At 63.1% G+C, this 10,993-nt stretch overlaps 1 long non-coding RNA gene across 1 annotated transcript; it reads right to left on the minus strand.

Moving 5' to 3' along the window:
- Window positions 1–1,073: 1,073 nt before the first annotated feature.
- On the minus strand, window positions 1,074–9,702 carry LOC147575147 (uncharacterized). The gene is made up of 3 exons (XR_015243196.1): window positions 9,089–9,702; window positions 1,980–2,098; window positions 1,074–1,435 (listed from the first exon to the last, which is right to left on the minus strand). It is a non-coding gene; the product is annotated as an uncharacterized LOC147575147 (long non-coding RNA).
- Between the last annotated feature and the right edge of the window lie 1,291 nt (window positions 9,703–10,993).

A 10,993-nucleotide genomic window follows, 5' to 3' on the forward strand; every position in this document is an offset into this window, starting at 1 on the left:
GCCCTGCTGTGACCTGTCCGGCCAATACCACCGGCTGCTGCCCACCCCCCCACCCCACCCCCCTTCCCACCGCCCCGGCTTCTCAGGAGGCTCCATCAGCCGGCTTGCCCGCTGGCTCTTCCTCCCGCGCCCTCCCAGGAGGCTGCTGGGGCTGGCGGGCCTATTTGTGTTGTTTCGTGAAACAGACTTAGCACAAGGGGAAGAATATTAACAAGGACAGGAACGCCAGGGCTCGGGACCAGGGAGAAGTTGTCTTGTTTGTTTGGGTTTCAAGGCATCCTGGAGGGAGAGCGCGGGTCTGTAGGGATGCAGACACCAGAAAGCGGGACGTGGACAAGGGGTTCAGGAGGCGGAGAGCACTCCAGGATTCCTAAAGGCTTTCTGTCCTGGCCCCGGTTTCTCTGGGGGAGCTCAGAGACTGAACCCCAGGGGCTCCGACGGCACCAGCACCTCCCGCCGCTCCCGGGGCGTGCCTGGGCCCAGGGCCCGCGGGGTGCCGGCCGTGACCGCTGCCCAGCGCTGCAGCCCTGTTTCCACAGTGGGCAGCCTGTCCCCACACCTCCTGGCGGTCCAGCCAGGCCGCACTGGGGTCAGCTCCCCGGGCTCCTGGGACGTGGATTCGGGATGGAGACTGACACGAAGGATGACCTTGCTGAGTGCGCCCATCCTGGAATTCAGGGGTCAGCGTCCCGGGGGGTCAGGTGGAGATGAAGGCGGACGGAGTGAGGATGAAGAACGGAGGAGAGACAACGCTGCAAAGGCCGTCCCAGCCACGCCCCAGCCACGCCCCAGCCACGCCCAACCACGCCCCAGCCACGCCCCAGCCACATCCCAGACCTTCCCAGCGATGTTCCAGCCACGCCCAGCCATGCCCCCTGCCACGTGCCAGCCACGGCCCAGCGATGTTCCAGCCACATCCCCAGCTACATCCTTAGCCACGTCTCACCCACGCCCCAGCCACCCCCCAGCCACGCCCCAGCCACGCCCCCAGCCACGTCCAACCACGCCCCAGCCATGCCCCTAGCGACGTCCCAGCCACATCCCAGCCGCGGCCCAGCCGCGTCGCAGCCACAGCTGCAGTGAAAACAAAGAGGAACACATCAATCACCTCGCCTCCTTTCAAGCTCTCCTAGCTCCACTCGGGGTTGGCGTCCTGGAAATTTATCAAACTGGGCTTTTAGGCATGTTTCTGATCCGGCTCTTTGGGAATTAACCCCCAGGACTTGGGATGTGCACAGCCGCTCATTAGCCGCCTCTCTCCCTCTCCCTCCACAGAAGCCACGCGTTCGATTTCAGTCCTCCGGGGCCCGCGTCGCACCAAAAGGCGGGTAACTTAGCTTTGCAGAGGCTCCCAGCCGGCACAGGCCGGGACGACCGAGGCAGGAGGCAGAGCAACTCGCCAGGAGCAGCCAGGGACTCCGAAAGCCGTGGAGACCTGCGGACGGAGAAGGGGACACGGCCGAGCCCCGGCCCATGAACGGGCACTTCGGGGAGAGCAGAGGGGCCAGCGCCGGGGGACAAAGGCAGAGCGACTGCCTGCAGGTAGGAATGATCAGGCGGCCCCAGGCGGCAGCCCGGGACAGCAGGGCAGGCGCTCGCGAGAATGTCTGCAGCGGTGAGGTCAGCCACACAGCCCTGCCCCTGGAGGCGAAGCTCTGTGCTGCTGGACACAGTCCCCTTGCTTCACCTGGCCCCGCTCCCGGGCACTGCCCCGGGCAGTTTCTGAAGCGACATGCCTCCCGGCTCTCTCCGCCCCACGCCGAAGAAGCAAAGCGTGACCAGTGGCCTCGGCGTCTGCCAGTGGCTGCGTCCAGGCACCCAGCACCATGGGCTGAACTGCCCTGAGACCTGTGGGGACTGTGGGTCCCAGAGGCAAAGTGGGCGATTATGAGGTCCTGGCCCTCGTTGCTTGCTGAACCTCAAGAAAGCCCATCCCCCACCCTCCCTGCTGACGCCCGGCACCCCCGCCTCAGACCCACCTGAAATGGACTGTTCACACCCGCAGGTGTCCCTGGGGGAGAAGTCTCCAGCCGTCTGGAAGGGGCCGCAGGTCAGAGGCGCCAGGGAGACTCAGGACACATGTGGGGCACGGTCCAGGCTGCAGGGAGAGGAGAGAGATTTACGGGCGCTGTAAGTGCCCCAGGCAAGCTGCTTCGGCCCCCCGCTGCCCTGCGGAAGCCCCACGTGTTTGCTGCGAGGTCCCATCGGGACAGGGGATGCGAGAGAGAGTTTCGTGTGCAGCCTTGCGAGGTGGGTCACCAGGGCTTATCGACGACAGACAATTATTTCCGGAGTCCTGGACACCGGAGGTCTGAGACGAAGGTGCCGGAACCGTCAGGCTCTGGGCTGCAGGTGGCCGACTCCTCGTGACCTCACGTGGTGGCTAAGGAGGGAGCAAGCTCTCTGGCCAATTCTTTTAAGGGCACTGATCTCGTTTGTGGGGGCCCCACCCTCATGGTCCGGATCACATCCCAAAGGTCCCACCTCATGACTCCATCTGTTAGGGATTCGGTGTTAGCATAGGGATTTGGGGGGAACGGGCTGGGGCAGACGGGGCTTCCGGGCAGTCCGGGCCCCAGTCGGCCCTTCTGGTTACATGCCCAGAAGCCCGTGCGATTCTGCAGAAGGAGGTGCGACAAAGCCTTGGGGCCCCGGGAGCTCCAAGACAGTCCACCCTGCAGCCTTTGGGGGTCCTGCAGCCACCCTCCAAGCTCGACTCCAGGAAGCAGGGTGGACCGGAGAGAGGCAACCCCATTTCCAGGCAGGGCGACGCACCCCCCCACACACCTCCCCCTGCCCCGGCCACATCCAGTCCCAAGTCGGCAGGAAGGGGAAGCTTTCAGCTGAGAAGCCAAAGGCTAGCTGAATGTTCTAGAATGTTCTAGCTCTTCCTCGACCAGGCAACGCGGCACGGCAGCAAGCAGACAGCGGGGGCCGGCTCGGATCTTCCCCCACCTCCTACCGGCAGCCTGACAGACGCCCTGAAACACAGCTTGCCTGGTGGAGGGGGACGCAGGACCATGTGCTCAGAGAGCCCTTACTGAGCGCCCCGCACACGCTTCATAAACTCCCATTTGGAGCCCGGGGCCCCATGGCTCAAAGGAGAAGCTGTCCGCAGCATCACGGCTCTTCAGACGGGGCCCCCGGGAGTTAAGGAGGACCCCCCACACCCCAGGGTAGGAGCCGGCCTATGGTCCAGGCCCAGGAAGCAGGGCAGCGGCCTGGGGGTGGGGGGTGCTGGAGGGGCTCTGCGTCAGGCCTGTCTTCCCTGGGCAAGGACAACGCGGGTCCGCAGATGCCCCCAGAAACCTCCCCCCAGCTTCCTCTGCCTGGTCGCAGGTTTACCGAGGGCTCCCTGATTCCTAATTGCTGGGAGAAGGGCGACGGCCCCCCCGCTTTGCTGATGGAGCCGAACTGGATTCACTCAGGGACTTCACGGGGACTGTCCCCGCCCTGGTCTCTGCTACGCCCCGGCCGTAAACGGCCACCCACCTTGCTGACACCCAGCCCAGGGGCGTCTGGCAACACCTGGCCGTGAGCCCCGACCCGCCGTGGGACGGGCCTGCCCAGCCTCACAGGTAGAGCCGCCGGTGGAGATGAGCAGCCGGTCTCCCCGAAGGAACCAAGAGTCTTGAGCAGCACCCGGACCGCAGCCAGGTGGCCAGGGACTCTTGGACACAGTTATGCGGGAAGCGATGTGGGGCTCTGTTCTCAGCGGTGGGACAGCCCTTGGGGGCCGGTGTTGGCACGACGGACGGATCCGAGAAGGTGGGACGATCCGGGGGGGATGCCGCCACCAGGAACACACGGCCGGAGCCACGTCCACCCACACACTGGCCGGTCCAGCAGAGACAGCACTGCCCCAGCCTCCCACTGCTCCCCGCTCATCAGGCTGGGACCCGGTGTCGGGAGCCCCACAACGCTGCCCCCCCACTCTGAAGACAGCGTCACCGGCACCTGCCTCCCAGAGCCTCCTGGGCTCTCCGCTGCACTGGCTTTTATGCGTGCCGCTGACGGGCCACGTCAGGTCACACGGCCACACCTGAGCCGCGGGGGAGTCTGGCAAAAGTAGCTCTGGGATTTCACCTGGGGAGGAGGGGAGTCGGCGTGGGGAGCACCGGCTCATGGAAGCTGACACGGGACTCCTAACCCCCACCCCACGGCTTGCATCTTCCGGGCTTCCGCTCCTCGGGTAGATGGCTCCACCATCCACGCGGCCGGGGGCTCTCCGTCCCCCCACTCGCTGCACCCCGTCCCAGCCTCGGGAGCCCCGCCCGCTCCAACATATAGCCCAGATCTGTCCCCTGCTTCCCCACCTCCTCTCCCGCCCTGGTGCCGCCACCTCCTTCCCTCCAGGACTGGCCACCCTGAGCTTCTCTCTGTCCCTCCAGGGCCAGGCGGCCACCCCCCCGGAGGCTCTGCACACCCAGCACACTCCTGCCCCGGTCCTGAGCTGTCTTCTCCGTGACGGTCCTGTCCCTGTTCCAGTCACACCTCCTCTGAGAGCCCTTCTCCCACGGCCAGGCTAAACTCGCTGCCTGCGCGGAATTGGGGACAGAACCCTGGTGGAGGCAGGTTTTTTTTGCAAAGCGTCCGCCTCCTCGCGGCCTGGATGGCTTCCAGGGAAAGCTCTGAGCTAGTCGGGGTGAGGAATCTCTCCAAGTTACAGTCCAGGAAACCGAGGCCCGGAGGAACGGAGCTGAGAAGGAGGGCTCGGGCTTATCCAAGTGGCTAAAATAAAAGCCGTGGCAGCAACGAACGCTGGGGAGGCTGAGGAGACACCGGGTCACGCAGACCTTGCTGGAGGGCGTGGGAAACGTCGTGGCCGCTCCGGACAACAGGCCGGCGGTTTCTCTAGAATTGGAGCGTGCGCCCACAATACGGTCCCGCACGATTGCGCGTTTATGGCAGACAAATGGAAATGAGGGTGTAGGCAAAACCCTGTGTGCGAGTGTTCACCCCCCCCCCAAACCTTCCACAGCCCGACTGTCCCACCTCGTCGGGCCGCCGGGGCACCGAGGGTGGGCGGCCACATGGTCCCTTCTAAGCGGGGAGGAGGGGGCTTGACACGCAGAGATCCTGAGGAAAGACGGAGCAGACGGATTGGGAGAGGCTGCCCTTGACGGCTGGAGTGAGGAGGCCGCAGGCCAGGGGACCCTGGGCCACCAGGAGCCGGGAGAGGACAGACAGACCCTGCCCAGATCTCCACCGGGGACTTCACCCTCCAGCACTGGGAGGGGGCACATCTCTGTCGTTTTGTGCCACCAAAACATCTCTGGGGTCCTTTGTCACAGACCCCCCGCCCCCCGAAACTCATTCCCTTCCCCGACAGGCCTGCTGTGCGTCCTGCACCCCGGGGGGCGGACATTCCTGTCCTGGGCCGCAGGCCACCTTGCTGGCCATCGCAAGGGGAAACAGGAAAAGCCCTCAAAGTGCCCGAAAGCAGGTGCCTCCAGGGCGTCCAAATGTGCACAGACCTGCTGAATAATTAAGCCACTAAGTCACACCCATCAGCTAGGACAGGATGTGGCATGTCCAGGCGGACAAGCCTCACCCTCCGGGAGGTCGCCGGCGGGCGGTGGGGCTGGGGTTCAGCTGCTCGCGCCGGCAGGAAAAGCACCCGGTTCAGCTCGCGGACGCTCGTCCAGCACCAGATGGGCTCCTCCCTGGGGCCGCCTCCCACCCCTGAATCCAGGGGCTGCCAGTGAGGCACTCGGGATGACGAGGTAGGTGCCTGCACACACACGTGCACAAATGCATGCCATGCACACGTACGTACGTACCTCCTGATCCCAGGGTCCCCAGGAGGGACCTGCCTGGAGAGGAGGCGTTTCCTGCCGAGACCCCAACATGAAGCACAAGGCCGGGGAGAGCGTCCCCTTGCTCAGAGCCGGGACCCTAGGGCTGCCCGGCCAGAGCAGAGGTCCAGCTGTGCTCGGGAGCTGCAACCGTCCACACCCCACACGTCCCCAGGACACGTGGAGAGCCTCAGGTCTCCCTTCTTTCCCCATTGGTGCACCTCCCAATCCCACCCCCCATCCGGGCCGCCTCCTCTGGGAAGCCTCTCCTGGCTGGAATTCTCTCTCCTTCTCTGAGCTTGCCCTGCACTTCACCTGGGGCCCCGGTGCTTGGCCTCCTGTCCGCTTCATAGCACTCAGAGCACAGCTTCCTTCTCTGAGCCAGCTCTATTCCTACCCTATCCCAGGCACGGCATCTTGTATACAGTCGGAAGTTAATAAACACTTGTTGCACGGATGACCATACAGGGAGTCCCTCTTGTGCAATCCCGATGGCTCCAGCTTACCAAGATCGGAACTGTCTGAAGGGTGACCCTGGCCCCTCATAAACCCGGACTCTACCCGGCCAGGGAGGGGTGTGGTCTGAGTGAGGACTTCCTGTGGGAAGGTGACCGTGACCTTGGAAGACAGAGTCAGCGATGGCTCTGAGTGGCCCCCTTTCCCGCTGACGGCCGGTGGCCCTCCCGCCCGCCTGGCCTGGGGAGCCTCAGGACCCACCCACTCTGCAGACACAGCGACCAGGGTCCCACAAGCCTCACACGCGTCCCCAGCCTCACAGTGGAGGGTGACACGGTCTCTGGCCTCTTCCGCTGCCCCCCACCACCTCCTGCTGGGCTCAGACTTCAGCAAACAGAGGAGCTGACATTTTGCCCGCACGTTGCAGCTCTCCAAGCTCGGTCCCTTGTGTTGTCTGTTGTGGCCTCCCCAACTCGGCGAGGTGGCATTTATAACAGAGAGGCCAGCTGTTCAGAGACGTGCAGACAGGAAGCAGCGGAACCCACTGGAGGGGTCCCAGCCTGGGGCCTTCAGATGTTCCCGAACAGTTGACAGCCCCAGAGGCCGCACTTACCTGCGGAGGCGGCATGTGAATTATTCACATCCCCCGCAGGTGGAGGGCTCTGTTTCCACGGGCTCCTTCCTCCCGCCCCCACCCCCCACCCCCCACCCCCTACCCCCCACCCCCCAGGCTCAGCCCACCCCATCCGCGGGGACCATTGTGATGGTTAATTAGACACAGTTGGCGAGGCGCCCGCCCGAGCCCCGGGGATGACAGCGGTCCAAGGAGACGCGGCATAATCACAGCTCAGCCTAATTCAGGAAAAATGGATTTGACTTTGGGTGATAGCAGGCCAGTTCCAAGATGGTTCTTCTGCGTGTGGCCCGATCACGGCCCGGATTCCTCCCATTACCCCTTCGGAATTTTCTTAGCCGGACTCAGAGCTGGGTGGCCAGACGAGGGAGTCCGAGCCCTGAGTTAGGAGCTGGTCCCTGAGCGACACCGTGAGGTGTATCTTCCCCCCCACCAGAGATGTGTCAGATCTTTGGGACCTGATTAGCACAGGCTCAGAGGGCCCAGCATCGGTGGAGGACTGGGTAAGAACCGTCCGAGCTAAGGCCTTGCTGTCCTCTCCTCCCCACGTTAGGGACCCAGACACCACGGCCCGGAAATAAATACTTCACTGGAGCCTCCATCCAATCCGGACTCAGCAGCCTGGAGAGACCGAGTCTTCTACGGATGAAGCAATGCTTGCTTTTTATTATTGAATTAACTTTGCTCAGCTCGCCCACACTCTGGGGAGAATTAGTGCTAAAGCAAATTGTTAGGACTCGGGGCCGGCGTCTCTCCTGGTGAACGCCTTGCTGGGCGGTGTGGCCTGACCTTCCCCTAAAGCAGACTCAGGGGGCTGCCTGATGAGCGCCGGGGCTCAGTACCGGCCCCACAGAGCTCGGTGGGGTCAGGGAGATTTCTCTGGGGCGGCCAAGGGGAGCCAGGCTCCCGTCGGCCCAGCGGACGCAGACCCTGGGCGCCCCGACCGCACAACCACAGCGACACTCGAGCCCTGGGTAGCTCTGGCTGAGACCCCGGGAAACGGCTGGGTGTCCAGTTTCCCTAAGAGCAGATGGCCAGACCGGACGGATTCTGGGGACAGCTGTCCGTGTGGTCCCACGATCACTGGCCCCAAAAGGGGCAGCCCCCCCCACGGGGGCAGAGGACCCAAGTCCAAAGCTACAGAGGCCCTGAGAGGGGTTCAGAGTAAGCAAAGGCGCCCCGCAGATCCCAGCCTCAGGGCTGGCTGACCTGGCCCCAAGGACAGGGACGACGGACACAAACACCGGCCTCTGGGAGTAGGAAGGGACGGTATTGGCGTCCAGACAACGAAGGGGAGGGGCAAACTTGTCCTGCCCTGTCCTGAGCCCCAAAGGCAGGGCCTGGCCTTGCTGGCTGTCAGAGTACCCAAAGCCTCAACGCCGAGCCGGGCACAGAGCTGAGCCGCTCCGTGGTCTGTGTTTCCCTGTCCGATTAACGACCGACCCCATGAGAGCCCGGGGCCTGAAGCTGAACAGGTGAACGTCCAGACCGGAGGGCACTTGGCAACGGCCGGCAGCATTTGTGGCCATAACACTGGGAGAGGCGCCACCAATGTTGTAGCTCATGGAGCCGGGGATGCTCGAAACATCCCGCGATGCACAGCTGGCCCCGCGACGGAGAATTTCCCAACCCAAATGTCAACAGTGCGGAGGCGGGAAGCCTGCTCCGGCCTGGGGGAGGGCTGGATGCCCCGGAGTGACTCCCCAAGGCTGGGACGCCCACAAGGGGGCGGCCCCTGGCCTGGGACGCCAGGCACATCTCCCCTGGGAAGTACCCTCCTGGCTGCATTTCCCGAGGAAGCCAGAGTCCGCCTATCACCGGAGGCCACTGGCCAACCCGGCTGACAGCCTGGTGGGTTGTGACACCCTCTTGGTGCTCCCGCGGGACCGGGCCCCAGGACAGATCCCTGCGATGCACGGACGTCTTCGATATCTCACCACCGACCACATGCAAGCCATGCGCGCGCGCTCCTGCACACACGGGCATGCACGCACGGCCACGAGTGCAAATGCACCACACCCACCCCTGTGCGCACAGGCACACATACAGTGCACACGTGCTCGCACAGATAGGACACACACGTGCTCGCACACAGGCACAGACCTGCGCACACACGCACACAAATGCCCGCACGGCACGGGCACACACACGCCCTCCTTCAAGAGCTATTCCCATTTCCTGCGGCCCCACCACCACCTACCTCTAGTCCGCAGGAGAGAAATGAGCTCGGATTAAGATGTCTCGGGGCAATTGGATGTGGTCTCTCCCATCACACGTCTGCGTCTGGCCCCGAGCTCTGCTGACGCTTTTGTATTCCAGGCATTCTGTTCCCTGCCCACCCCGGTCCCTCACAGACCGGGACTGTATCCTTTTCATCCCTAATATCATTGCTCACATCCTCGCCGAGCTATTGTGGTTCCCGCTGTCCTTCTGAGGCTGAGGTTTTACAAGAATGAATGCAAACGACAGAAGCCGGGATTTACGGCCCAGACCCGAGGTGCTGGCTGGGGCCCCGGCCGCTTTCATCATCGGAGGTAAGCCGCCCGCCGCCCGCCACTAGAAAACCTCCCAAACTGAGTTCGCTTGATCTCTTGGTAGCAATTTTGTTCAAAGCCTCCTTTCTTATTACGTTTGCTCTCCGGGGCATTTTGGCCACAGTGATCGCTTTAGAATCAAGGGATTAGGAGACACGCCGGGGTCCGTAAGGCCCAGCCTTCCAGCAGAAAGCTGGCCCCGGTCAGAGCTAGTCCAGAGCGGGGGCCATCTCCAATAATCAGAGGTCACGACCCGTCCTGAGTTCCTCTCCGAGCGCTGGCGGCGATCCCCGAATCTCACCCCCGGCTCCCCTGCCCTCTGTTGAGAACCGCCCTGCCGTCCAGGCCTGGCTTGTCTGCTCACGGAGGGCCACTCGAGAGCAGCCTCCGAATTGGAGGAGGAGGAGGAGGAAGCTTACTCCTGGGGACCCGAGTCTCTCTTCTAAGAGACCGAGGCTGGGGCATGAAGCTCCAGAAGGCTCCCCCGGGTCCTCTGGGCTCCCCGGCCAGCACCCCATCCCGTCTGGCAGTAGACGGCCCGCATCCCCAGCCAAGGCCTCGTTCTCCCCGCGCTGGGGACACTCACACGTGGCCTTGACTCGAGGCTTCGTGTTCCTCCCAGCTCTGAGCTCAGGAAAAAAAGAATTCTCCAAAATATGAATTATGTATTGAAAACCCGGGCAGAGCCATCACAGGCAATAAATAATTCTCAGCTACAGACACATTAGTTAGCTGTACAATCTGCTTCCAGGCCAAACCGACTATCTCATTAATAACAGGCAGAAGCAGGCGCATCGTGAGTGCGGAGCCGGAGCAGGGGTCCCCTCTCAGGGCTGCCGTGGGCCTGGCCCGACGTCTCCTCGGCATCGTCTCCGGGGGCGCCGGCTCAGGATGAAGGGACCAGCAGGGACTCTGTGATGCCCAGACTCTTCTAGAAGGGAGGACACTTAATGGAAACACTGCTCTGCCACACGGCCAGTGCACCTGGCTTTGTGGCCCAGCCTGGTGATGTGTCCCCTGTCCCCTGCGTGGGTTGCAGAGGGCTCTGTGTAGCTCCAGAACTTTCTTAATGAACAGACAAGAATTTATCGAAGTTAGCAGTCAAGTAATCTGCGGTTCGATTGGACATTCGTAAGTGCTTCTAGAGATGTTTGCTCCGTAAGCTATTTTTGCTATCACCCTGGAAAACTCGTTGGCGTAATGGCTTTGCGATGTCTTGGAAAAGCATTTGCTAAGCAAAGGTCAGCCCTGACCCGAAGCCTACTCACAGAATCCTCAATCAGCAGCCGTGTCCTTGCTGGGGCGGAACTCGGCTGCTGGTTGGGAAGGGCCTCGGTTTCTGGCTCTGGTCCCAGCGGGCTCGGAGAGCGTGGCGGGCACTCCCACCACTTGCTGGTGCCTGCTGTGGAGCGCCAGTCACGGGCAGGAGGGCGTCCCCATTCTGGAGGGCCGTCTTCACGCGAGGGCCGCGTGACTTCACATGAGGCATGTCCCTGGATCTCGGTGATGTTACAAGGGGACCCCTGTAAGCACCCCCCACCCCGCTCCGTACCCATGGGACAAGTGAGGCT

Source organism: Puma concolor, chromosome D4 (assembly GCF_028749965.1).
Source record: "Puma concolor isolate L17-30 chromosome D4, mPumCon1.1.hap2, whole genome shotgun sequence".
Lineage (NCBI taxonomy): Eukaryota > Metazoa > Chordata > Mammalia > Carnivora > Felidae > Puma > Puma concolor.